Consider the following 26,000-nt stretch of genomic DNA (forward strand, 5'->3'; position numbering starts at 1 on the left):
AAAAAGAATGGATTTATTTGCATTCATCTACATGCTGACCTCCAGTTGAACTAGCACCATTTGTTGAAAATCCTCTTTTTCTCCCTGGATGGTTTTAGCTCCTTTGTCAAAGATCAAGTGACCATAGGTGTGTGGGTTCATTTCTGGGTCTTCAATTCGGTTCCACTCGTCTATCTATCTGTCTCTATACCAATACCATACAGTTTTTATCACTATTGCTCTTTAATACATTTTGAGGTCAGGAATGGTGATTCCCCCAGAAGTTCTTTTATTGCTGAGGACAGTTTTCACTATCCTGCGTTTTATTTGTTATTGCGAATGAATTTGCAAATCGCACTTTCTAAGTCTATGAAGAATTGAGTTGGATTTTTGATGGGAATTGTATTGAATATGTATATTGCTTTTGGCAAGATGGCCATTTTTACTATATTAATGCTGTTAATACATGAGCATGGGAGATCTTTCCATCTTGTGAGATCTTCAATTTCTTTTGCAGAGATGAAGTTATCATCATATAGATCTTTCACTTGCTTGGTTAAAGTCACACCGAGGTATGTTATATTATTTGTGACTATTGTGAAGGGTGTCATTTCCTTAATTTCTTTCTCAGCCTGTTTATCTTTGAGTAGAGAAAGGCTACTTTTTTGAGTTAATTTTATATCCAGCCACTTTGCTGAAGTTGTTTATCAGGTTTAGGAGATCTCTGGTGAAATTTTTGGGACCACTTCAATATACTGTCATATCATCTGCAAAGAGTGATACTTTGACTTCTTCCTCTACAATTTGTATCCCTTTGAACAACTTTTGTTCTGCCTAGGAATTTGAGTACTGTATTGAATTGGTAGGAAGAGAGTTGGTAGCCTTGTCTGGTCCCTGATTTTAGTGGGATTGTTTCACGTTTCTCTCAATTTAGTTTAATGTTAGCTACTTGTTTGCTGTATATGGCTTTTACTATGTTTACGTATGGGCCTTGAATTCCTGATCTTTCCAGGACCTTTATCATGAAGGGTGTTGAATTTTGTCAAATGCTTTCTCAGCATCTAATGACATGATCAATTTTTTTCCTTTGAGTTTGTTTATATGGTGGATTATGTTGATGGATTTCATTATATTAAACCATTCCTGCATCCCTGGGATGGTGCCCACTTGATCATTCTGGATAATTGTTTTGATGTGTCCTTGGATTCAGTTTGTGAGAATTTTATTGAGTATTTTTGTGTCGATATTCATAAGGGAAATTGGTCTGAAATTCTCTTACTTCCTTGGGTCTTTGTGTGGTTTAGGTAGAAGTGTAATTGTGGCTTCATAGAAGGAAATGGGTAGTGTTTCTTCTGTTTCCATTTTGTGGAATAGTTTGTACAGTATTAGTATTAAATCTTCTATGAAGGTCTGATAGAATTCTCCACTAAACCCATCTGTTCTTGGGCTTTTTTGTTGTTTTTGTTTGTTTGTTTGTTTGTTTGTTTGTTTTTTTGTTTGCTTGTTTGTTTGGGAGATAGGGGACAGTTTACATGGTTTATCTGATCCTGATGGAACTTTGGAACCTGGTATCTGTCTAGAAAATTGTCCATTTCTTCCAGATTTTCCAGTTTTGTTGAATATAGGCTTTTGTAGTAGGAGCTGATGATTTTTTTTAATTTCCTCAGTTTCTTTTGTAATGTCTCACTTTTCATTTCTGATTTTGATAATTTGGATACTCTCTCTGTGCCTTCTGGTTAGTCTAAGGGTTTATCTATCTTGTTAACTTTCTCAAAGAACCAGCTCCTAGTTTTGTTGATTCTTTGTATAGTTCTTTTTGCTTCTATACTTGGTTGATTTCAGTCCTGAGTTTGACACTTTCATGACCTCTACACCTCTTGGGTATACTTGCTTCTTTTTTTCTAGTACTCTTAGGTGTGCTGTCAAGATGCTAATGTATGCTCTGTCTAGTTTCTTTTGGAGGCAATTGAAGCTATGAGTTTGTGTATGTTGTGCCTCCATTTTAATTAAATTCTATAAAGTCTTTAAGTTTTTACTTTATTTCCTCCTTGACCAGTTATCATTGAGTACAGCATTGTTCAGCTTCCATGTATATGTGGGTTTTCTGCCATTTTTGTTGTAATTGAAGACCAATCTTAATCTGTGGTGATCTGATAGGATGCATGGGATTATTTCAATCTTCTTGTATGTGTTGAGGCCTGTTTTGTGACCAATTAAATGGTCAATTTTGGAGAAAGTCTCATGAGGTGCTGAGAAGAAGTTATATTCTTTTGTTTTAGGATGGAATTTTCTATAGATATCTGTTAAATCCATTTGGTTCATAACTTCTGTTAGTTTTTTTTGTGTCTCTGTTTAGTTTCTGTTTCCATCATCTGTCCATTGATGAGAGTGGGGTGTTGAAATCTCCTACTATTATCGTGTGAGGTGCAATGTATGCTTTGAGCTTTAGTAAGGTTTCTTTCATGAATGTAGGTGCCCTTGCATTTGGAGCATAGTTGTTCAGGATTGAGAGTTCATCTTGGTGTATTTTTCCTTTGACGAATATGCATGTCTTTCCTTATCTTTCTTGATAACTTTTGGTTTAAAGTCGATTTTATTCAATATTACTATGGCTTGTCCAGTTTGTTTCTTAGGACCATTTGCTTGAAAAATTATTTTATAACCTTTAACTCTGAGGTAGTGTCTGTCTTTGTCACTGAGGTGTGTTTCCTGTATCCAGCAAAATGCTGGGTCCTTTTCAAGTATCTAATCTGTTAGTCTATGTCTTTTTGGGGGGAATTGAGTCCACTGATATTTAGAGATAATAGGAACCAATGATTGTTGTTTCCTGTTATTTGTGTTGTTAGAGTTTGAATTATGTTTGAGTGGCTCTTTTCTTTTGGGTTAGTTGAAATAAAATTACTTTCTTGCTTTTTCTAGGATGTAGTTTCCCATCTTATGTTGGAAGTTTCTTTCTGTTATCTGTTTTGGGGCTGGATTTGTGAAAAGATATTATGCAAATTTGGTTTGGTCATGGAATATCTTGGTTTTTCCATCTATGTTAATTGAGAGCTTTGCTGGATACAGTAGCCTGGGATGGTATTTGTGTTCCTTTAGGATCCTTATGACATCTGCCCAGGATCTTCTGGCTTTCATAGTCTCTGGTGAGAAGTCTGGTGTAATATCAATAGGTCTGCTTTCATATGTTAATGGACAATTTTCTCTTTCTGCTTTTAGTATTATTTCCTTGTTTTGTGCGTTTGCTGTTTTGACTATCATGTGACACGAGGAATTTCTTTTCTGGTCCAATCTATTTGGAGTTCAGTTGGCTTCTTGTATGCTTATGGGCATCTCTTTCTTTAGGTTAAGGAAGTTTTCTTTTATAATTTTGTTGAAGATATTTACTGACCCTTTAAGTTCGGAATCTTCGCTCTCTTCTATACCTACTATCCTGGGGTTCAGTCTTCTCATTGTATCCTGGATTTCCCCGATATTTTGGATTAGGAGAGCTTTTTTATATTTTGCCTTTTCTTTGACGGTTTTGTCAATGTTTTCTATGGTATCTTCTGCTCCTGAGATTCTCTTTTCTATCTCTTGTATTCTGTTTGCACTGCTTGCATCTATGACTCCTGATCTCTTTCTTGGGTTTTCTATCTCCAGGGCTGTTTCCCTGTGTGATTTTTTTTTATTGTTTACTGTTTCTATTTTCATCTTTAGATCCTGGATGGTTTTGTTCAATTCCTTTACATGTATAGTTGTGTTTTCCTGTAATTCTTTAAGGAATTCTGTGTTTCCTCTTTAAGGGCTTCTATTTGTTTATCTGTGTTGTCCTGCATTTCTTTAAGGGAGTTATTTATGTTCTTCTTAAAGTCCTCTATCATCATCATGAGATGTGATTTTAAATCCAAATCTTGTTTTCCTGGTGTGTTTGGATATCCAGTATTTGCTTTGGTAAGAGAATTGGGCTCTGATGATGCCAAGTAGTCTTGGATTCTGTTGCTTAGGTTCTTGTCCATGTCTCTCACCATATATTTATCTCTGGTGTTATCAGGTATGGCTGTCTCTAACAGTGGCTTGACCCTCCTATAAGCCTGTGTGTCAGCATTTCTGTAGAACAGCTTTCCCCCAGTAGGATCTGGGTGCAGAGAGCTGTGTCCCAGGGTCACCTCAGGGCTCAGGATGAAACCAGAACGATCCTATTCAAAACTGTTCCTTGATTCCTGTTTCCAGAGGGCTCCAGCCAGGTTACTGTGGCACCAGGAATGTGCACAGAAGTGGTGGCCTTACCTGTGCTCTCAGGACTGTGCACACTTCTGAGAATCCAGATCTCTACTCACTGGATCTGGATACAGAGAGCTGTGTCCCAGGATCAGCTCTGGGTGCCTAGTGTCTTTAAATGAATAATAGGGTTGGGTGTACTGATACATGCTTATACTTCAAATCTTAGGTTGCTGAGGCAGGAGGATTGTAGATCTGGCTGTCCTAAATGTATAACATGACACCATCTCAAACATATAAAAAAGTGATTTAACTGTGATGCATTGAATCCTCATACTGCTACTCAAAAACAAAATATATACCCTTTCCCTACCACTACTATATACAGCTTAAGTGAGTCTCAGAGGGATGGTACTGAGTGAAAATTCTGATGTTAGATCAAAAAATAAGTGTTCCACTTGGGTAACAGTTTTGGAATACCACAATTACAGTAGCAAGATAGTTTCCTAAATTGCAGGAGTGGAGAAGGGAGGTGACTGTGCTTGCAATGGACAGCAAGAGGGACTCTGATGGATTTTTCTCTTTAAAAAGTGAGCACATTTAGTTTCTTTACATGCTCTCAGTATGTAGCTTTATAGGCAACTGATTTACTCTTTATACTACATCAGTAATAGTGTGGAAAGAATAATAAATATTTGAAAAGTTCTATGATTTATTTAAGTAATTTGCTAAAATTACACTCTTAACTTTTTTTTTTCATTTTTCGGAGCTGGGGACCGAACCCAGGGCCTTGTGCTTGCTAGGCAAGTGCTCTACCACTGAGCTAAATCCCCAACTCCTACACTCTTATCTTTTCAAAGATGAGGCTCACTCTTATTCTTTTTTTTTTTTAACTTGAGTATTTCTTATATACATTTCGAGTGTTATTCCCTTTCCAAGTTTCCGGGCAAACATCACCCTCCCCCCTCCCCTTCTTTATGGTTGTTCCCCTCCCAATCCTCCCCCGCTTGCCACCCTCCCCCCAACAATCTAGTTCACTGGGGGTTCAGTCTTAGCAGGACCCAGGGCTTCCCCTTCGACTGGTGCTCTTACTAGGATATTCATTGCTACCTATGAGGTCAGAGTCCAGGGTCAGTCCATGTATAGTCTTTAGGTAGTGGCTTAGTCCCTGGAAGCTCTGGTTGGTTGGCATTGTTGTACATATGGGGTCTCGAGCCCCTTCAAGCTCTTCCAGTTCTTTCTCTGATTCCTTCAGTGGGGGTCCTATTCTCATTCAGTGGTTTGCTGCTGGCATTCGCCTCTGTGTTTGCTGTATTCTGGCTGTGTCTCTCGGGAGCGATCTACATCCGGCTCCTGTCGGCCTTCACTTCTTTGCTTCATCCATCTTGTCTAATTGGATGGCTGTATATGCATGGGCCACATGTGGGGCAGGCTCTGAATGGGTGTTTCTTCTATGTCTGTTTTAATCTTTGCCTCTCTATTCCCTGCCAACGGTATTCTTGTTCCCCTTTTAAAGAAGGAGTGAAGCATTCACATTTTGATCATCTGTCTTGAGTTTCATTTGTTCTAGGCATCTAGGGTAATTCAAGCATTTGGTCTAATAGCCACTTATCAATGAGTGCATACCATGTGTGTTTTTCTGTTATTGGGTTAACACACTCAGGATGATATTTTCCAGTTCCGACCATTTGCCTACGAATTTCATAAAGTCATTGTTTTTGATAGCTGAGTAATATTCCATTGTGTAGATGTACCACATTTTCTTTATCCATTCCTCTGTTGAAGGGCATCTGGGTTCTTTCCAGCTTCTGGATATTATAAATAAGGCTGCGATGAACATAGTGGAGCACGTGTCTTTTTTATATGTTGGGGCATCTTTTGGGTATATGCCCAAGAGAGGTATAGCTGGATCCTCAGGCAGTTCAATGTCCAATTTTCTGAGGAACCTCCAGACTGATTTCCAGAATGGTTGTACCAGTCTGCAATCCCACCAACAATGGAGGAGTGTTCCTCTTTCTCCACATCCTCGCCAGCATCTGTTGTCCCCTGAGTTTTTGATCTTAGCCATTCTCACTGGTGTGAGGTGAAATCTCAGGGTTGTTTTGATTTGCATTTCCCTTATGACTAAAGATGTTGAACATTTCTTTAGGTGTTTCTCAGCCATTCAGGATTCCTCAGCTGTGAATTCTTTGTTTAGTTCTGAACCCCATTTTTAATAGGGTTATTTGTCTCCCTGCGGTCTAACTTCTTGAGTTCTTTGTATATTTTGGATATAAGCCCTCTATCTGTTGTAGGATTGGTAAAGATCTTTTCCCAATCTGTTGGTTGCCGTTTTGTCCTAACCACAGTGTCCTTTGCCTTACAGAAGCTTTGCAGTTTTATGAGATCCCATTTGTCGATTCTTGATCTTAGAGCATAAGCCATTGGTGTTTCGCTCAGGAAATTTTTTCGAGTGCCCATGTGTTCCAGATGCTGCCCTAGTTTTTCTTCCATTAGTTTGAGTATATCTGGTTTGATGTGGAGGTCCTTGATCCACTTGGACTTAAGCTTTGTACAGGGTGATAAGCATGGATCGATCTGCATTCTTCTACATGTTGACCTCCAGTTGAACCAGCACCATTTGCTGAAAATGCTATCTTTTTTCCATTTGATGGTTTTGGCTCCTTTGTCAAAAATCAAGTGCCCATAGGTGTGTGGGTTCATTTCTGGGTCTTCAATTCAATTCCATTGGTCTATCTGTCTGTCTCTGTACCAATACCATGCAGTTTTTTTTATCACTATTGCTCTGTAATTCTGCTCGACTTCAGGGATAGTGATTTCCCCTGAAGTCCTTTTATTGTTGAGGATAGTTTTAGCTATCCTGGGTTTTTTTTTAAAGATTTATTAATTTATGTATATGAATACACTGTAGCTGTCTTCAGACACACCAGAGGAGGGCATCAGATCCCCTTACAGATGGTTGTGAGCCACCATGTCGTTGCTGGGATTTGAACTCAGGACCTCTGGAAGAGCAGTCGGTGCTGTTAACCGCTGAGCCATCTCTCCAGCCCCTATCCTGGGTTTTTTGTTATTTCAGATGAATTTGCAAAATTTTCTGTCTAACTCTTTGAAGAATTGGATTGGTATTTTGATGGGGATTGCATTGAATCTGTAGATTGCTTTTGGTAAAATGGCCATTTTTACTATATTAATCCTGCCAATCCATGAGCATGGGAGATCTTTCCATCTTCTGAGGTCTTCTTCAATTTCTTTCCTCAGTGTCTTGAAGTTCTTATTGTACAGATCTTTTACTTGCTTGGTTAAAGTCAATCCGAGGTACTTTATATTATTTGGGTCTATTATGAAGGGTGTCGTTTCCCTAATTTCTTTCTCGGCTTGTTTCTCTTTTGTATAGAGGAAGGCAACTGATTTATTTGAGTTAATTTTATACCCAGCCACTTTGCTGAAGTTGTTTATCAGCTTTAGTAGTTCTCTGGTGGAACTTTTGGAATCACTTAAATATACTATCATATCATCTGCAAATAGTGATATTTTGACTTCTTCTTTTCCGATCTGTATCCCCTTGACATCCTTTTGTTGTCTGATTGCTCTGGCTAGAACTTCAAGAACTATATTGAATAAGTAGGGAGAGAGTGGGCAGCCTTGTCTAGTCCCTGATTTTAGTGGGATTGCTTCAAGTTTCTCTCCATTTAGTTTAATGTTAGCAACTGGTTTGCTGTATATGGCTTTTACTATGTTTAGGTATGGGCCTTGAATTCCTATTCTTTCCAGGACTTTTATCATGAAGGGGTGTTGAATTTTGTCAAATGCTTTCTCAGCATCTAATGAAATGATCATGTGGTTTTGTTCTTTCATTTAGTTTATATAATGGATCACGTTGATGGTTTTCCGTATATTAAACCATCCCTGCATGCCTGGGATGAAGCCTACTTGATCATGGTGGATGATTGTTTTGATGTGCTCTTGGATTCAGTTTGCCAGAATTTTATTGAGTATTTTTGTGTCGATATTCATAAGGGAAATTGGTCTGAAGTTCTCTTTCTTTGTTGTGTCTTTGTGTGGTTTAGGTATAAGAGTAATTGTGGCTTCATAGAAGGAATTTGGGAGTGATCCATCTGTTTCAATTTTGTGGAATAGTTTGGATAATATTGGTATGAGGTCTTCTATGAAGGTTTGATAGAATTCTGCACTAAACCCGTCTGGACCTGGGCTCTTTTTGGTTGGGAGACCTTTAATGACTGCTTCTATTTCCTTAGGAGTTATGGGGTTGTTTAACTGGTTTATCTGTTCCTGATTTAACTTCGGTACCTGGTATTTGTCTAGGAAATTGTCCATTTCCTGCAGATTTTCAAGTTTTGTTGAATATAGGCTTTTATAGTAAGTTCTGATGATTTTTTGAATTTCCTCTGAATCTGTAGTTATGTCTCCCTTTTCATTTCTGATTTTGTTAATTTGGACACACTCTCTGGGTCCTCTCGTTAGTCTGGCTAAGGGTTTATCTATCTTGCTGATTTTCTCAAAGAACCAACTTTTGGTTCTGTTGATTCTTTCTATGGTCCTTTTTGTTTCCACTTAGTTGATTTCAGCTCTGAGTTTGATTATTTCCTGCCTTCTACTCCTCCTGGGTGTATTTGCTTCTTTTTGCTCTAGAGCTTTTAGGTGTGCTGTCAAGCTGCTGACATATGCTCTTTCCTATTTCTTTCTGCAGGCACACAGCGCTATGAGTTTTCCTCTTAGCACAGCTTTCATTGTGTCCCATAAGTTTGGGTATGTTGTACCTTCATTTTCATTAAATTCTAAAAAGTCTTTAATTTCTTTCTTTATTTCTTCCTTGACTAGGTTATCATTGAGTAGAGCATTGTTCAATTTCCTCATATATGTGGGCATTCTTCCCTTATTGTTATTGAAGACCAGTTTTAGGCCGTGGTGGTCTGATAGCACGCATGGGATTATTTCTATCTTTCTGTACCTGTTGAGGCCCGTTTTTTGACCAACTATATGGTCAGTTTTGGAGAAAGTACCATGAGGAGCTGAGAAGAAGGTATATCCTTTTGCTTTAGGGTAGAGTGTTCTATAAATATCTGTTAAGTCCATTTGGCTCATGACTTCTCTTAGTCTGTCTACGTCTCTGTTTAATTTCTGTTTCCATGATCTGTCCATTGATGCGAGTGGGGTGTTGAAATCTCCCACTATTATTGTGTGAGGTGCAATGTGTGTTTTGAGCTTTAGTAAGGTTTCTTTTACGTATGTAGGTGCTCTTGTATTTGGGGCATAGATATTTAGGATTGAGAGTTCATCTTGGTGGATTTTTCCTTTGTTGAATATGAAGTGTCCTTCCTTATCTTTTTTGATGACTTTTAGTTGAAAATTGATTTTATTTGTTATTAGAATGGCTACTCCAGCTTGCTTCTTCCGACGATTTGCTTGGAAAGTTGATTTCCAGCCTTTCACTCTGAGGTAGTGTCTGTCTTTGTCTCTGAGGTGTGTTTCCTGTAGGCAGCAGAATGCAGGGTCCTCGTTGCGTATCTACTTTGTTAATCTATATCTTTTCATTGGGGAGTTGAGGCCATTGACATTGAGAGATATTAAGGAATAGTGATTATTGCTTCCTGTTATATTCATATTTGGATGTGATGTTATGTTTGTATGCTTTTCTTCTATTTGTTTTGTTGCCAAGAAGATTAGTTTCTTGCTTCTTCTAGAGTATAGCTTGCCTCATTATGTTGGGCTTTACCATTTATTATCCTTTGTAGTGCTGGATTTGTAGAAAGATATTGTGTGCTTATGCTCTAAGATCAAGAATCGACAAATGGGATCTCATAAAACTGCAAAGCTTCTGTAAGGCAAAGGACACTGTGGTTAGGACAAAAAGGCAACCAACAGATTGGGAAAAGATCTTTACCAATCCTACAATAGATAAAGGCCTTATATCCAAAATATACAAAGAACTCAAGAAGTTAGACCGCAGGGAAACAAATAACCCTATTAAAAAATGGGGTTCAGAGCTAAACAAAGAATTCACAGCTGAGGAATGCCGAATGACTGAGAAACACCTAAAGAAATGTTCAACATCTTTAGTCATAAGGGAAATGCAAATCAAAACAACCCTGAGATTTCACCTCACACCAGTGAGAATGGCTAAGATCAAAAACTCAGGTGACAGCAGATGCTGGCGAGGATGTGGAGAAAGAGGAACACTCCTCCATTGTTGGTGGGATTGCAGACTGGTAAAACCATTCTGGAAATCAGTCTGGAGGTTCCTCAGAAAATTGGACATTGAACTGCCTGAGGATCCAGCTATACCTCTCTTGGGCATATACCCAAAAGATGCCTCAACATATAAAAGAGACACGTGCTCCACTATGTTCATCGCAGCCTTATTTATAATAGCCAGAAACTGGAAAGAACCCAGATGCCTGTCAACAGAGGAATGGATACAGAAAATGTGGTACATCTACACAATGGAATATTACTCAGCTATCAAAAACAACGAGTTTATGAAATTCGTAGGCAAATGGTTGGAACTGGAAAATATCATCCTGAGTGAGCTAACCCAATCACAGACAGACATACATGGTATGCACTCATTGATAAGTGCCTCTTAGCCCAAATGCTTGAATTACCCTAGATGCCTAGAACAAACGAAACTCAAGACGGATGATCAAAATGTGAATGCTTTACTCCTTCTTTAAATGTGGAAAAAGAATACCCTTGGCAGGGAAGGGAGAGGCAAAGATTAAAACAGAGGCTGAAGGAACACCCATTCAGAGCCTGCCCCAGATGTGGCCCATACATATACAGCCACCCAATTAGACAAGATGGATGAAGCAAAGTAGTGCAGATCGACAGGAGCCGGATGTAGATCGCTCCTGAGAGACACAGCCAGAATACAGCAAATACAGAGGCGAATGCCAGCAGCAAACCACTGAACTGAGAATAGGTCCCCTGTTGAAGGAATCAGAGAAAGAACTGGAAGAGCTTGAAGGGGCTCGAGACCCCATATGTACAACAATGTCAAGCAACCAGAGCTTCCAGGGACTAAGCCACTACCTAAAGACTATACATGGACTGACCCTGGACTCTGACCCCATAGGTAGCAATGAATATCCTAGTAAGAGCACCAGTCGAAGGGGAAGCCCTGGGTCCTGCTAAGACTGAACCCCCAGTGAACTAGACTATGGGGGGGAGGGCGGCAATGGGGGGAGGGTTGGGAGGGGAACACCCATAAGGAAGGGGAGGAGGGAGGGGGATGTTTGCCGGGAAACCGGGAAAGGGAATAACACTCGAAATGTATATAAGAAATACTCAAGTTAATAAAAGAAAAAAAAGATATTGTGTAAATTTGGTTTTGTCATGGAATACCTTGGTTTCTCCATCTATGTTAATTGAGAGGTTTGCAGGATACAGTAACCTAGGCTGGCATTTGTGTTCTCTTAGGGTCTCTATGACATCTGTCCAGGATCTTCTGGCTTTCATAGTCTCTGGCGAAAAGTCTGGTGTGATTCTGATAGGACTGCCTTTATATGTTACTTGACCTTTTTCCTTTACTGCTTTTAATATTCTTTCTTTATTTTGTGCACTTGGTGTTTTGACTATTATGTGATGAGAGGTGTTTCTTTTCTGGTCCAATCTATTTGGAGTTCTGTAGGCTTCTTGTATGCCTATGGGTATCTCTTTTTTTAGGTTAGGGAAGTTTTCTTCTATGATTTTGTTGAAGGTATTTACTGGTCCTTTGAGCTGGGAGTCTTCACTATCTTCTATACCTATTATCCTTAAGTTTGATCTTCTCATTGAGTCCTGGATTTCCTATATGTTTTAGACCAGTATCATTTTCTGCTTTACATTATCTTTGAAAGTTGAGTCAATGATTTCTATGGAATCTTCTGCTCCTGAGATTCTCTCTTCCATCTCTTGTATTCTGTTGGTGAAGCTCGTATCTACAGCTCCTTGTCTCTTCTTTTGGTTTTCTATATCCAGGGTTGTTTCCATGTGTTCTTTCTTGATTGCTTCTATTTCCATTTTTAATTCCTTCAACTGTTTGATTGTGTTTTCCTGGAATTCTTTCAGGGATTTTTGTGACTCCTCTCTATGCGCTTCTACTGGTTTATTTATGTTTTCCTGGAATTCTTTCAGGGATTTTTTTCGATTCCTCTCTGTAGGCTTCTACTTGTTCTCTAAGGGAGTTCTTCACGTCTTTCTTGAAGTCCTCCAGCATCCTGATCAATCTTGCTTTTCTGGTGTGTTTGGATATTCCGTGTTTCCTTTGTTGGGAGAATTGGGCTCCAAAGATGCCATGTAGTCTTGGTTTCTGTTGCTTGGGTTCCTGCGCTTGCCTCTTGCCATCAGATTATCTCTAGTGTTACTTTGTTCTGCTATTTCTGACAGTGGCTAAACTGTCCTATAAGCCTGTGTGTCAGGAGTGCTGTAGACCTGTTTTCCTGTTTTCTTTCATCCAGTTATGGGGACAGAGTGTTCTGCTTTCGGGTGTGTAGTTTTTCCTATCTACAGGCCTTCAGCTGTTCCTATGGGCCTGTGTCTGGTGTTCACCAGGCAGGTCACTTGCAGCAGAAAAGTTGGTCTTACCTGTGGTCCCGAGGCTCAAGTTTGCTCGTGGGGTGCTGCCTAAGAGCTCTCCATGGTGGCAGCAACCAGAAAAATCTGCACCGCCCTTTCTGGGAGCCATCGTGCACCAGGGTTCCAGATGGCGTTTGGTGTTTTCCTCTGGCGTCAGAGATGTGTGCAGAGTGCAGTCTCTTCTGGTTTCCCAGGCGTGTCTGCCTCTCTGTAGGTTTAGCTCTCCCTAATGGGATTTGGGTGCAGAGAACTGTTTATCCAGTAGATCCCTTCAGGTTCTGGGGGTGTCTCAGGCACAGGGGTCCTGCCGCCTCTGGGCCCTCCCCCACGGGAACCCAGAGGCTGTATACAGTTTCCTCTTGGGCCAGGGATGTGGGCAGGGATGGGCAGTGTTGGTGGTCTCTTCGGCTCTGCAGCCTCAGGAGTGCCCACCTGACCAGGCGGTGAGTTCTCTCTCCCACGGGGTTTGGTAGCAGAGAGCTGCTGTGGGCCAGCATCCGCGGGCTTGGGACTCCAGGTAAACACCGCTCACTCTTATTCTTTAGGTAATGTTTCCTCAGTGTCTACATGTGACAAAATGCAACAAACACTACACATTTTATAGGCATGCACATTTTGTTGTTTCCTTTTCCTAAGATGACACTACCCCCCAGTGATGAAAAAAATAAAAATAAACGGGAAAGATATTTGATAGGGCAGGTATAGTATTTTAAAGTTCCATATAGAGTGCAGATCATGCTCCTTGCTTTATTCAAAGCATTGGAGGCAAACCAATCTGCCTAAGTCTGCCTCCACAGTCCAAAGTTTTAAAGGTTTTAGGTTATCAATGCCACGTGTTTTGGCTTCTAAACACTATTATGTTTCTTGGGGGCTGCTATTGAATACTTTCTTTATTTAGACAGGTTTTCATGTGTCCTTGTTGGCTTGGTTGTTGCTTTTGGTCCTGCTACTTCTATTTTTCAAGTGTATTTCTGGGAGTCTAAACATGCAACCAGTCAATGCTGTGCCGGGGTTCAATCCTAGGGTTTCATTCATGCTAGGCTAGGTACATATGCAGCCACTGACCCGTCCAGCAGGTCCAGTTATTCAGGGTCCCGAAGAGGTGCTACCAGTGGGTCAAGCGGGGGAGAAAAGAAGGAGACTAAGCAAAGTTCTGTTGTCAAGTTCTCGTTTATTGAGAGGAATGTACAGCATTTACAGTTTTGAAGCAGGAATTGAAGCAGGAATTGAAGCAGGAACTGAAGCTTAGGGCGGGGGAGTACTGGGAAGTGCCCAAGGACATAAGGTAAATCATTAAACTGCAAGATATTCTCCTTAGACAATGAGGCAACAGTCTTCCAGGGACAAGTTCTTTGAAAAGGTCAAGCCCTTCTCAGGAATCTGCTCAGGGCAGGGCTTTAGCTTTGCTTAGTTCGGACGTCCAGTCCCTGACATGCCACTGCTGATCTGTTTTATTAGGGTGTCCGGCCATTCTGAAAGTCTTTAAATTGCTTAATATAGGGTGGGATATAAGAAACACCACTAGGAGGTAGATGTCCTAAATGTGACCTACTATTTGTTGGGATGATACCGATGACCCCATGTCCTTTCATTCTGTAGGTTCTACAGTCCATACCCTGAAGCAGTGATCCTGCCAGAACACACATAGAAACACTCAACACTGAGGGCTGAGAAAATGGCTTGGTGGGTAAGAGCGTTTGCTCTACATACATAAGGATCTGAATTTAAGTCCCCAGCACCCACAAGCAGCACGCCAGTAACCTAGCATTGTGGATTGGGGACAGACCAATCCCAGAGATTGCCTGGCTCAATTGGCTCTGACCTATCCATGAGTGGACATGGGCACATGCACCTGCATATTCACGTAAGGGCAACCTCCCCACCCAAGAAATGTCCAACCCTTTTCATCCTAGGCCTGTGAGGTAAAGCATCCAGAGAAAGACTGGCTTCAGTGCTCCATGCTAGCTCAGTCTTAATCCTCCACTGTCTGCTGGACATTGGACTTCCTTGTCTGGCTCCCAGCACTGTAGGACCCAATACTTCCTGCTTCTTGTATATCCCTGTTTCTTCCTTTTTCCATACCACCCCTTCCTCCTTCCCCAGCCTCTTTTCCCTCCCATTCCTTCCTTCCTTGCTCCAGAAGAGATTCTCAGGGACACACAGTTTTCATATCAGATTGATTTTATTTTCATCAGCATCAAAGCACTGCGTAGTAACTGGTCTATCTACACAGTTTGACATTGTTCAACTGCCAGACCTTTGAACAGATTTCCAGGTCTTTGTTGGCTTGCTGAGTCTATTGACTTTCCTCATCACTAGATGACTCAGTGGAGCTGTCTGAACTAGTTGGCTCGGCTTCCGTTTCAGTGCTAGTAGTGGTCATCTCATCCATTAGGTGGCGGCGGCGATGGAATAGTGCTTCACATTTGGCCCGTTTAGTCTTCTTTTTCGGTGGTGCAGTTTTCTTCGAAGCTTTCTTTTTTGGGATACTTGGCAGGATGTTCTTGGCCTTCTTTATCAATCTTTGTACCTGGAAGTTCAACAGAGTAAATGTCATATGAGTCTTTGAAAAGCTAGAATATGTGAAGGGAACGTAGGAGAAGGGCTATGGGCTGAGAAGTGGGTAAATGCCAGCCTAAGAAAGGGTTAGGAGTGCTGGGGGAGAGGAAATCACCAGAGAAAGGACTATGTTTAGCTTGGGCCATCTTACCTTCCTACTACATTTGGAACAAGGCTGAGGATTCTTCTTGCTTCTAGTTCTGTTTTTGGGTTGATGGCAATTCTTTGTTTTCTTGGGTCTCGCACTTGAAGTTGATGGCTCAGTATCTGGTGTAGTGTTCTGTGAATTCTTCGTTGGTTTCGCCATGCTGAAGGCTAGGGTGTTCTGGTCCAGAGCTCTCAGAGGCACAGTCTTATGAACCCACCCTTAACAATGGGAGGCCACGCCCCTGAGTCCTGATTGGTCAGCAAGACCCTTCTCAGGTAATAGTGGTGGATGAGCTGCTTTGACATCACAAAGCACATTGCTGCCTGGTGGGCACAGGCACTCTGGTTTGAGGGGATGCTTTAAAGGTAATAGTGTCAGGATAGAGACCTGAGGCTTTTGTACATCTCCAAGAGTCTCATTCCACCCTTTTTTATATTCCCATCTTTAGTTGTGATAGAATTTGTGGCAGAGGTTTTGCCCCCATGAACTCTTCCTGAAATGCTCCCCCCACACTCAATGATTCATTCTCTCGTGTTTTCTCCTTAGTTATTAACAGTTAGCTAGATTTTGGCCTATTATACGTTCCATATTTAATTCCAAATACTTCCAAAATTGTTCAAGTGTCAGTGTATATGTGAATCTCCACATAATTGAAAACAAAAGAGTATATTCATGAAAATACCTACCTGGTGAATTTGTCATTCAAACCTGACATTTTTATTTACATGTTTTGATTGCTAGTTTTTAAAAATTATTTTATTTATTTACATCTCAAATTTTGTCGCTCTCCCATTCCCCCGTGCTCCAGAGTTCCTGACCCAATTCCCCCTCCCTTTTGCCTCTGAGAGAGCACCTCCTTGGCTATCCCTTTTCTCTGGGCATGAAGTCTTTACAGAATTAGGCACATCCTCTTCTACTGAGGCCAGATAAGGCCTTCAGTTCTCTGCTACTTATGTGCCACAGGCCTCTGACCAGCCAGTGTATTCTCTTTGGTTGGTGGCTTAGTCTCTGGTAGCTACCAGGGGTCCAGGTTAATTGACACTATTCGTCTTTCTTATGAGGTCATCCCCTTCAGTTGCTTCAATCCTTCCCTAACTATTCCATAGGGGACCATGATCTCAGGCCAATGGTTATCTAGCTGTATGTATCTGCATCTGACTTAGTCAGCTGCTGGTAGAGTTTCTTGGGGGACAGCCATGCTAGGCTCCTGTCTGCAAACACAGCATATCATCAGTAATAGTGTCCAGCTTTCGTTTGTCCCTGTGAGATAGATCCTCACAACCTTGTGCCAGTTACTGGTCCACAACTCCTTCACTCTCTGCTCCATTTTGTCCCTGAATTTCTTTTAGGCAGGAACAATTCTTGGTCAAAATTTTGAAGGTGGATTGGTGCTCTTATCTCTCCACTGGGATCCCTGTATAACTACTGGAGGTGGGCTCTTCCCGTTACATCTCCACACTATTGGGCATTTTGGCTAAGTTCACCCACATTGAGTCCTGGGTACCTGTCACATCCCAGGTCTCTGTGACTTTCTAGAGAGCCCCCCACCCCTAGAAGCTGTATATTTTCATTCATTCTCTCATTCATTCTCCTGACGCCCTGAACTTCTTTCCTGTCCCCCCCCCCCCGTGACGGTTTGTATATGCTTGGCTCAGGAAATGGCACTATTAGGAGGGGTGGCCTTTGTGGAGTAGGTGTACTACCACACTTGGATCTGGAACTTGTTTTGTTCCAGGATGACCTTGAACTCAGAGATCTTCTTGCCTCAGTCTTCTGGGACTAAATCATGTACTACCTTGCCTATGCCTAATCTTTTCATAGCCACTTTGCCTCAAGATCTCCATGTCGAGATTTGGGTCAGAAGCCTGTGCCTTCCAGTCTCAAGATCTGTATCACAGGTGTGCTGGATTGTAGTTCATTACAGATGTAGTCAGGTTGACAACTAGGAATAACCATCCCAACCTCTGATCCTGCCCTCATTTCCCATCCCCTCTCCCACTCAGGTCCCTCCCTCCTTCTGCTTCCCATGATTATTTGGTTCTATTATATTCTATGTGGATATTAAGTATCCCCCCTTGGGCCTTCCTTCTTGGTTAACTTCTTTGGGTCTGTGTGGTGTATTATGGGTATTCTGTACTTTGTGTCTAGTATCCACTTATCAGTGAGTTTATACCTGGATGTCCTTTTGTGTCTGTGCTACTTCACTCAAGGTGATACTTTCTAGTTTCATCCATTTGCCTGCAAAATTCATGATGTTTTTGTTTTTAATAGTTGAGTAGTATTCCACTGTATAAATGAACCACATTTTCTCTATCCGTCCAGGAGTGGTATAACTGGGTCTTCAAGTATAACTATTTTCAATTTTCTGAGGAACTGCCAGATTGATTTCCAGAGTGTTTTTACCAGTTTGTAATCCCACCACTGATGGAGGAATGTTGTTAGTTTTATGATAAAGTGACACAAACTAAAGTCATCTGAGAGGAGGGAAACCCAATTAAAGGAATGCCTCCAAAAATGGGTCTGTAGGCAAGTCTGTAGTGCATTTTCTTAATTAGTGAATGATGTGAGAAGGCCCAGCCTACTCTTTGTGGTGTTATTGCTGGGCTGGTGGTTCTGAGTTCTGTAAGAAATCAGGCTAAGCAAGCCAAGAGAAACAAGCAGTACCCCTTCATGGCCTCTGCATTAACTTCTGCCTCTATGTTCCTGCCCTGCTTGAGTTCCTGTCTTGACTTCCTTCACTGACAGACTACAATTTGGGAGTGTAAGCCTAGTAAACCCTTTCTGCCCCAAGTTGATTTGGTCAGGGTTACAGCAATAGTAACGCTGACTAAGATATATGGTTTCCATTTAAAGACAGGGAGGGATTGGGGTGAACTGGCCACTCTCAAAGATTGTATGATTGCCTTATATATTCTTAGAGTTTGGCTAGACTATTATTGAAACTGACACAATTCTTTCTCTTTTATTTTAATTTACTATATTTTATTTTATACTGAATATTTTTTAATTTATTTACATTTCAAATGTTATCCTTTCCCAGTTTTCCATTCATAAACCCCCTATTCTGACCCTCCTCTCCCTTCCTCATTGAGGGTATTCCCATACCCATCCACCCACCCCTTGCAACTTCCTTGCCCTGACATTTCGCTATGGTGTGGGTGGAGTCTTGGCAGGACCAAGGGCTTCTCCTCCCATTGGTACCCAGCAAGGCCAACCTCTGCTATATATGCAGCTGGAGCCATGGTTCTGTCCATGTATATTCTTTGGACAGTGCTTTTTGTCCGTCGTAAGTCTGGTTGGTTGGTATTGTTGTTCTTACGGGGCTGCAAACCCCTTCAGCTCCTTCAATCCTTTCTCTAACTCCTCCAATAGGGACCCCATTCTCAGTTCAATGGTTGTCTGTGAGAGTCTGCCTCTGTATTTGTCATGCTTTCACAAAGCCTCTCAGGAGATAGCTTTATTAGGCTCCTGTTAGCATGCACCTCTTGGCATCATCAATAGTGAATGGGTTTGATGGCTGTATGTATATGAGCTGGATCCCCAAGTGGATCAGTCTCTGAAGGACCATTTCTTCAGTCTCTGCTAGAAACTTTGTCTCCATTATCTCCTCCTATGAATGTTTTTTTTTTTTACCCCATTCAAAGAAGAACTGAAGCATCTGCACTTTGGTCGTCCTTCTTCTTGAGCTTCATGTGGTCTGTGGATTGTATTTTGGGTAATTCAAGCTTTTGGATTAATATCCACTTATCTGAGTGCATACCTTGTGTATTGTTTTGTGATTGGGATACCTCATTTAGGATGATATTTTCTAGTTCCATCCATTTGCCTAAGAATTTCATGGAATTATTGTTTTTGTAGCTGAGTAATACTCCATTGTGTAAGTGTGAGGTACATTATGGGTTCTTTCCAGATTCTGGCTATTATAAATAAGGCTGCTATAAACATAGTGGACCATGTGTCTTTGTTATATATTGGGGCATCTTTTGGGTATATGCCCAAGAGAGGTATAGCTGGGTCCTCAGGTAGTTCAATGTCCAATTTTCTGAGGAACCTCCAGACTGATGTCCAGAGTGGTTGTACCAGTCTGCAATCCCACCAACAATGGAGGAGTGTTCCTCTTTCTCCACATCCTCGCCAGCATTTGCTGTCACCTGAGTTTTTGATCTCAGTCATTCTCACTGGAGTGAGGTGGAATCTCGGGGTTGTTTTGATTTGCATTTCCCTTATGACTAAAGATGTTGAACATTTCTTTTTTTTTCTTTTTTTTTATTAACTGGTATTTTTTATTAGCTGGTATTTGCCTCTGTATTTGCTGTATTCAGGCTGAGGTCTCTCTCCCACGGGGTTTGGGAGCAGAGAGCTGCTGCGGGCTGGGATCCGCAAGTTTCGTTGAACATTTCTTTTTCTTTTTTTTTTTTTTTAATTTGAGTATTTCTTATATACATTTCGAGTGTTATTCCCTTTCCCTGTTTCCATGCAAACATCCCCCTCCCCCTTCCCCTTCTTTATGGGTATTCCCCTCCCCATCTTGCCCCCCTTGTCGCCCTCCCCCCCTTGCCACCCTCCCCCCAACAATCTAGTTCACTGGGGGTTCAGTCTTAGCAGGACCCAGGGCTTCCCCTTCCACTGATGCTCTTACTAGGATATTCATTGCTACCTATGAGGTCAGAATCCAGGGTCAGTCCATGTATAGTCTTTAGGTAGTGGCTTGGTCCCTGGAAGCTCTGGTTGCTTGGCATTGTTGTACATATGGGGTCTCGAGCCCCTTCAAGCTCTTCCAGTTCTTTCTCTGATTCCTTCAACGGGGGTCCTATTCTCAGTTCAGTGGTTTGCTGCTGGCATACGCCTCTGTGTTTGCTGTATTCTGGCTGTATCTCTCAGGAGCGATCTACATCCGGCTCCTGTCGGCCTTCACTTCTTTGCTTCATCCATCTTGTCTAATTGGATGGATGTATATGCATGGGCCACATGTGGGGCAGGCTCTGAATGGGTGTTCCTTCTGTGTCTGTTTTAATCTTTGCCTCTCTATTCCCTGCCAAGGGTATTCTTGTTTCCCTTTTAAAGAAGGAGGGAAGCATTCACATTTTGATCATCCGTCTTGAGTTTCGTTTGTTCTAGGCATCTAGGGTAATTCAAGCATTTGGGCTAAGAGGCACTTATCAATGAGTGCATACCATGTGTGTTTTTCTGTGATTGGGTTACCTCACTCAGGATGATATTTTCCAGTTCCGACAATTTGCCTACGAATTTCATAAAGTCATTGTTTTTTGATAGGTGAGTAATATTCCATTGTGTAGATGTACCACATTTTCTGTATCCATTCCTCTGTTGAAGGGCATCTGGGTTCTTTCCAGCTACTGGATATTATAAATAAGGCTGCTATGAACATAGTGGAGCACGTGACTTTTTTATATGTTGGGGCATCTTTTGGGTATATGCCCAAGAGAGGTATAGCTGGATCCTCAGGCAGTTCAATGTCCAATTTTCTGAGGAACCTCCAGACTGATTTCCATAATGGTTGTACCAATCTGCAATCCCACCAACAATGGAGGAGTTTTCCTCTTTCTCCACATCCTCACCAGCATCTGCTGTCACCTGAGTTTTTGATCTTAGCCATTCTCACTGGTGTGAGGTGAAATCTCAGGGTTGTTTTGATTAGCATTTCCCTTATGACTAAAGATGTTGAACATTTATTTAGGTGTTTCTTAGCCATTCGGCATTCCTCAGCTGTGAATTCTTTGTTTAGCTCTGAACCCCATTTTTTTTGATTAACTTGAGTATTTCTTACATACATTTCGAGTGTTATTCCCTTTCCTGGTTTCCGGGCAAACATCCCCCTCCCCCTCTCCTTCTTTATGGGTGTTCCCCTCCCCATCTTGCCCCTCTTTTCGCCCTCCCCCCAACAATCTAGTTCACTGGGGGTTCAGTCTTAGCAGGACCCAGGGCTTCCCCTTCCTCTGGTGCTCTTACTAGGATATTCATTGCTACCTATGAAGTCAGAGTCCAGGGTCAGTCCATGTATAGTCTTTAGGTAGTGGCTTAGTCCCTGGAAGCTCGGGTTGCTTGGCATTGTTGTACATATGGGGTCTCGAGCCCCTTCAAGCTCTTCCAGTTCTTTCTCTGATTCCTTCAACGGGGGTCCTATTATCAATTCAGTGTGAACCCCATTTTTAAATAGGGTTATTTTTCTCCCTGCAGTCGAACTTCTTGAGTTCTTTGTATATTTTGTATATAAGGCCTCTATCTGTTGTAGGATTGGTAAAGATCTTTTCCCAATCTGTTGGTTGCCATTTTGTCCTAACCACAGTGTCCTTTGCCTTACAGAAGCTGAGCAGTTTTATGAGATCCCATTTGTCGATTCTTGATCTTAGAGCATAAGCCATTGGTGTTTTGTTCAGGAAATTTTTTCGAGTGTCCATGTGTTCCAGATGCTTCTTCCCTAGTTTTTCTTCTATTAGTTTGAGTGTATCTGGTTTGATGTGGAGGTCCTTGATCACCTTGGACTTAAGCTTTGTACAGGGTGATAAGCATGGATCGATCTGCATTCTTCTACATGTTGACCTCCAGTTGAACCAGCACCATTTGCTGAAAATGGTATCTTTTTTCCATTTGATGGTTTTGGCTCCTTTGTCAAAAATCAAGTGCCCATAGGTGTGTGGGTTCATTTCTGGGTCTTCAATTCTGTTCCATTGGTCGATCTGTCTGTCTCTGTACCAATACCATGCAGTTTTTTTTTATCACTATTGCTCTGTAATTCTGCTTGAGTTCAGGGATAGTCATTCCCACTGAAATCCTTTTATTGTTGAGGATAGTTTTAGCTATCCTGGGTTTTTTGTTATTCCAGATGAATTTGCAAATTGTTCTGTCTAACTCTTTGAAGAATTGGATTGGTATTTTGATAGGGATTGCATTGAATCTGTAGATTGCTTTTGGTAAAATGGTCATTTTTACTATATTAATCCTGCCAATCCATGGGCATGGGAGATGTTTCCATCTTCTGAGTACTTCTTCAATTTCTTTCTTCAGAGTCTTGAAGTTCTTATTGTACAGATCTTTTACTTGCTTGGTTAAAGTCACACCAAGGTACTTTATATTATTTGGGTCTATTATGAAGGGTGTCGTTTCCCTAATTTCTTTCTTGGCTTGTTTCTCTTTTGGGTAGAGGAAGGCTACTGATTTATTTGAGTTAATTTTATACCCAGCCACTTTGCTGAAGTTGTTTATCAGCTTTAGTAGTTCTCTGGTGGAACTTTTGGGATCACTTAAATATACTATCATATCATCTGCAAATAGTGATATTTTGACTTCTTCTTTTCCGATCTGAACCCCATTTTGTTGACCTCCTGTTGGTGTCTGATTGCTCTGGCTAGAACTTCAAGAACTATATTGAATAAGTAGGGAGAGAGTGGGCAGCATTTTCTAGTCCCTGATTTTAGTGGGATTGCTTCAAGTTTCTCTCCATTTAGTTTAATGTTAGCAACTGGTTTGCTGTATATGGCTTTTACTATATTTAGGTATGGGCCTTAAATTCCTATTCTTTCCAGGACTTTTATCATGAAGGGGTGTTCAATTTTGTCAAATGCTTTCTCAGCATCTAATGAAATGATCATGTGGTTTTGTTCTTTCAGTTTGTTTATATAATGGATCACGTTGATGGTTTTCCATATATTAAACCATCCCTGCATGCCTGGGATAAAGCCTACTTGATCATGGTGGATGATTGTTTTGATGTGCTCTTGGACTCGGTTTGTCAGAATTTTATTGAGTATTTTTGCGTCGATATTCATAAGGGAAATTGGTTTGAAGTTCTCTTTCTTTGTTGTGTCTTTGTGCGGTTTAGGTATAAGAGTAATTGTGGCTTCATAGAAGGAATTGGGTAGCGCTCCATCTGTTTCAATTTTGTGGAATAGTTTGGATAATATTGGTACGAGGTCTTCTATGAAGGTCGGATAGAATTCTGCACTAAACCCGTCTGGACCTGGGCTATTTTTGGTTGGGAGACCTTTAATGACTGCTTCTATTTCCTTAGGAGTTATGGGGTTGTTTAACTGGTTTATCTGTTCCTGATTTAACTTCGATACCTGGTATCTGTCTAGGAAATTTTCCATTTCCTGCAGATTTTCAAGTTTTGTTGAATATAGGCTTTTATAGTAAGATCTGATGATTTTTTGAATTTCCTCTGAATCTGTAGTTATGTCTCCCTTTTCATTTCTGATTTTGTTAATTTGGATACACTCTCTGTGTCCTCTCGTTAGTCTGGCTAAGGGTTTATCTATCTTGTTGATTTTCTCAAAGAACCAACTTTTGGTTCTGTTGATTCTTTCTATGGTCCTTTTTGTTTCTACTTGGTTGATTTCAGCTCTGAGTTTGATTATTTTCTGCCTTCTACTCCTCCTGGGTGTATTTGCTTCTTTTTGTTCTAGAGATTTTAGGTGTGCTATCAAGCTGCTGACATATGCTCTTTCCTGTTTCTTTCTGCAGGCACTCAGCGCTATGAGTTTTCCTCTTAGGACAGCTTTCATTGTGTCCCATAAGTTTGGGTATGTTGTACCTTCATTTTCATTAAATTCTAAAAAATCTTTAATTTCTTTCTTTATTTCTTCCTTGACCAGGTTATCATTGAGTAGAGCATTGTTCAATTTCTACGTATATGTGGGCATTCTTCCCTTATTGTTATTGAAGACCAGTTTTAGGCCGTCGTGGTCCGATAGCACGCATGGGATTATTTCTATCTTTCTGTACCTGTTGAGGCCCGTTTTTTGACCAATTATATGGTCAATTTTGGAGAAAGTACCATGAGGAGCTGAGAAGAAGTTATATCCTTTTGCTTTAGGGTAGAATGTTCTAGAAATATCTGTTAAGTCCATTTGGCTCATGACTTCTCTTAGACTGTCTACGTCTCTGTTTAATTTCTGTTTCCATGATCTGTCCATTGATGAGAGTGGGGTGTTGAAGTCTCCTACTATTATTGTGTGAGGTGCAATGTGTGTTTTGAGCTTTAGTAAGGTTTCTTTTATGTATGCAGGTGTCCTTGTATTTGGGGCATAGATATTTAGGATTGAGAGTTCGTCTTGGTGGATTTTCCTTTGTTGAATATGAAGTGTCCTTCCTCATCTTTTTTGATGACTTTTAGTTGAAAATTGATTTTATTTGATATTACAATGGCTACTCCAGCTTGCTTCTTCTGACCATTTGCTTGGAAAATTGTTTTCCAGCCTTTCACTCTGAGGTAGTGTCTGTCTTTGTCTCTGAGGTGTGTTTCCTGTAGGCAGCAGAATGCAGGTTCCTAGTTGTGTATCCAGTTTGTTAATCTATGTCTTTTTATTGGGGAGTTGAGGCCATTGACATTGAGAGATATTAAGGAATAGTGATTATTGCTTCCTGTTATATTCATATTTGGATGTGAGGTTATGTTTGTTTGCTTTTCTTCTCTTTGTTTTGTTGCCATGACGATTAGTTTCTTGTTTCTTCTAGGGTATACCTTGCCTCCTTATGTTGGGCTTTACCTTTTATTATCCTTTGTAGCGCTGGATTTGTAGAAAGATATTGTGTAAATTTGGTTTTGTCATGGAATATCTTGGTTTCCTCCATCTATGTTAATTGAGAGTTTTGCAGGATACAGTAACCTGGGCTGGCATTTGTGTTCTGTATGACATCTGTCCAGGATCTTCTGGCTTTCAGAGTCTCTGGCGAAAAGTCTGGTGTGATTCTGATAGATCTGCCTTTATATGTTACTTGACCTTTTTCCCTTACTGCTTTTAATATTCTTTCTTTATTTTGTGCACTTGGTGTTTTGACTATTATGTGATGGGAGGTGTTTCTTATCTGGTCCAATCTATTTGGAGTTCTGTAGGCTTCTTGTATGCCTATGGGTATCTCTTTTTTTAGGTTAGGGAAGTTTTCTTCTATGATTTTGTTGAAGATATTTACTGGTCCTTTGAGCTGGGAGTCTTCAATCTCTTCTATACCTATTATCCTTAGGTTTGATCTTCTCATTAAGTCCTGGATTTCCTGTATGTTTTGGACCAGTAGCTTTTTCCACTTTACATTATCTTTGACAGTTGATTCATTATTTCTATGGAATCTTCTGCTCCTGAGATTCTCTCTTCCATCTCTTGTATTCTGTTGGTGAAGCTTGTATCTACAGCTCCTTGTCTCTTCTTTTGGTTTTCTATATCCAGGGTTGTTTCTATGTGTTCTTTCTTGATTGCTTCTATTTCCATTTTTAATTCCTTCAACTGTTTGATTGTGTTTTCCTGGAATTCTTTCAGGGATTTTTGTGACTCCTCTCTATGGGCTTCTACTTGTTTATTTCTGATTTCCTGGAATTCTTTCAGGGATTTTTGTGTCTCCTCTCTATGGGCTTCTACTTGTTTATGTGTGATTTCCTGTAATTCTTTCAGGGATTTTTTTGATTCCTCTCTGTAGGCTTCTACTTGTTCCCCAAGGGAGTTCTTCACGTCTTTCTTGAAGTCCTCCAGCATCCTGATCAAATATGATTTTGAAACTAGATCTTGCTTTTCTGTTGTGTTTGGATATTCTG

General features: G+C 40.8%; 1 long non-coding RNA gene across 1 annotated transcript; it reads right to left on the reverse strand.

Annotated features, from left to right (window-relative positions):
- Window positions 1-14,913: 14,913 nt before the first annotated feature.
- Window positions 14,914-15,665, reverse strand: 1700040F17Rikl (RIKEN cDNA 1700040F17 gene like). The gene is given in 2 exon segments (NR_176809.1): window positions 14,914-15,280; window positions 15,461-15,665. It is a non-coding gene; the product is annotated as an RIKEN cDNA 1700040F17 gene like (long non-coding RNA).
- Window positions 15,666-26,000: the final 10,335 nt, after the last annotated feature.

Source organism: Rattus norvegicus, chromosome X (assembly GCF_021556685.1).
Source record: "Rattus norvegicus strain SHRSP/BbbUtx chromosome X, alternate assembly SHRSP_T2T, whole genome shotgun sequence".
Lineage (NCBI taxonomy): Eukaryota > Metazoa > Chordata > Mammalia > Rodentia > Muridae > Rattus > Rattus norvegicus.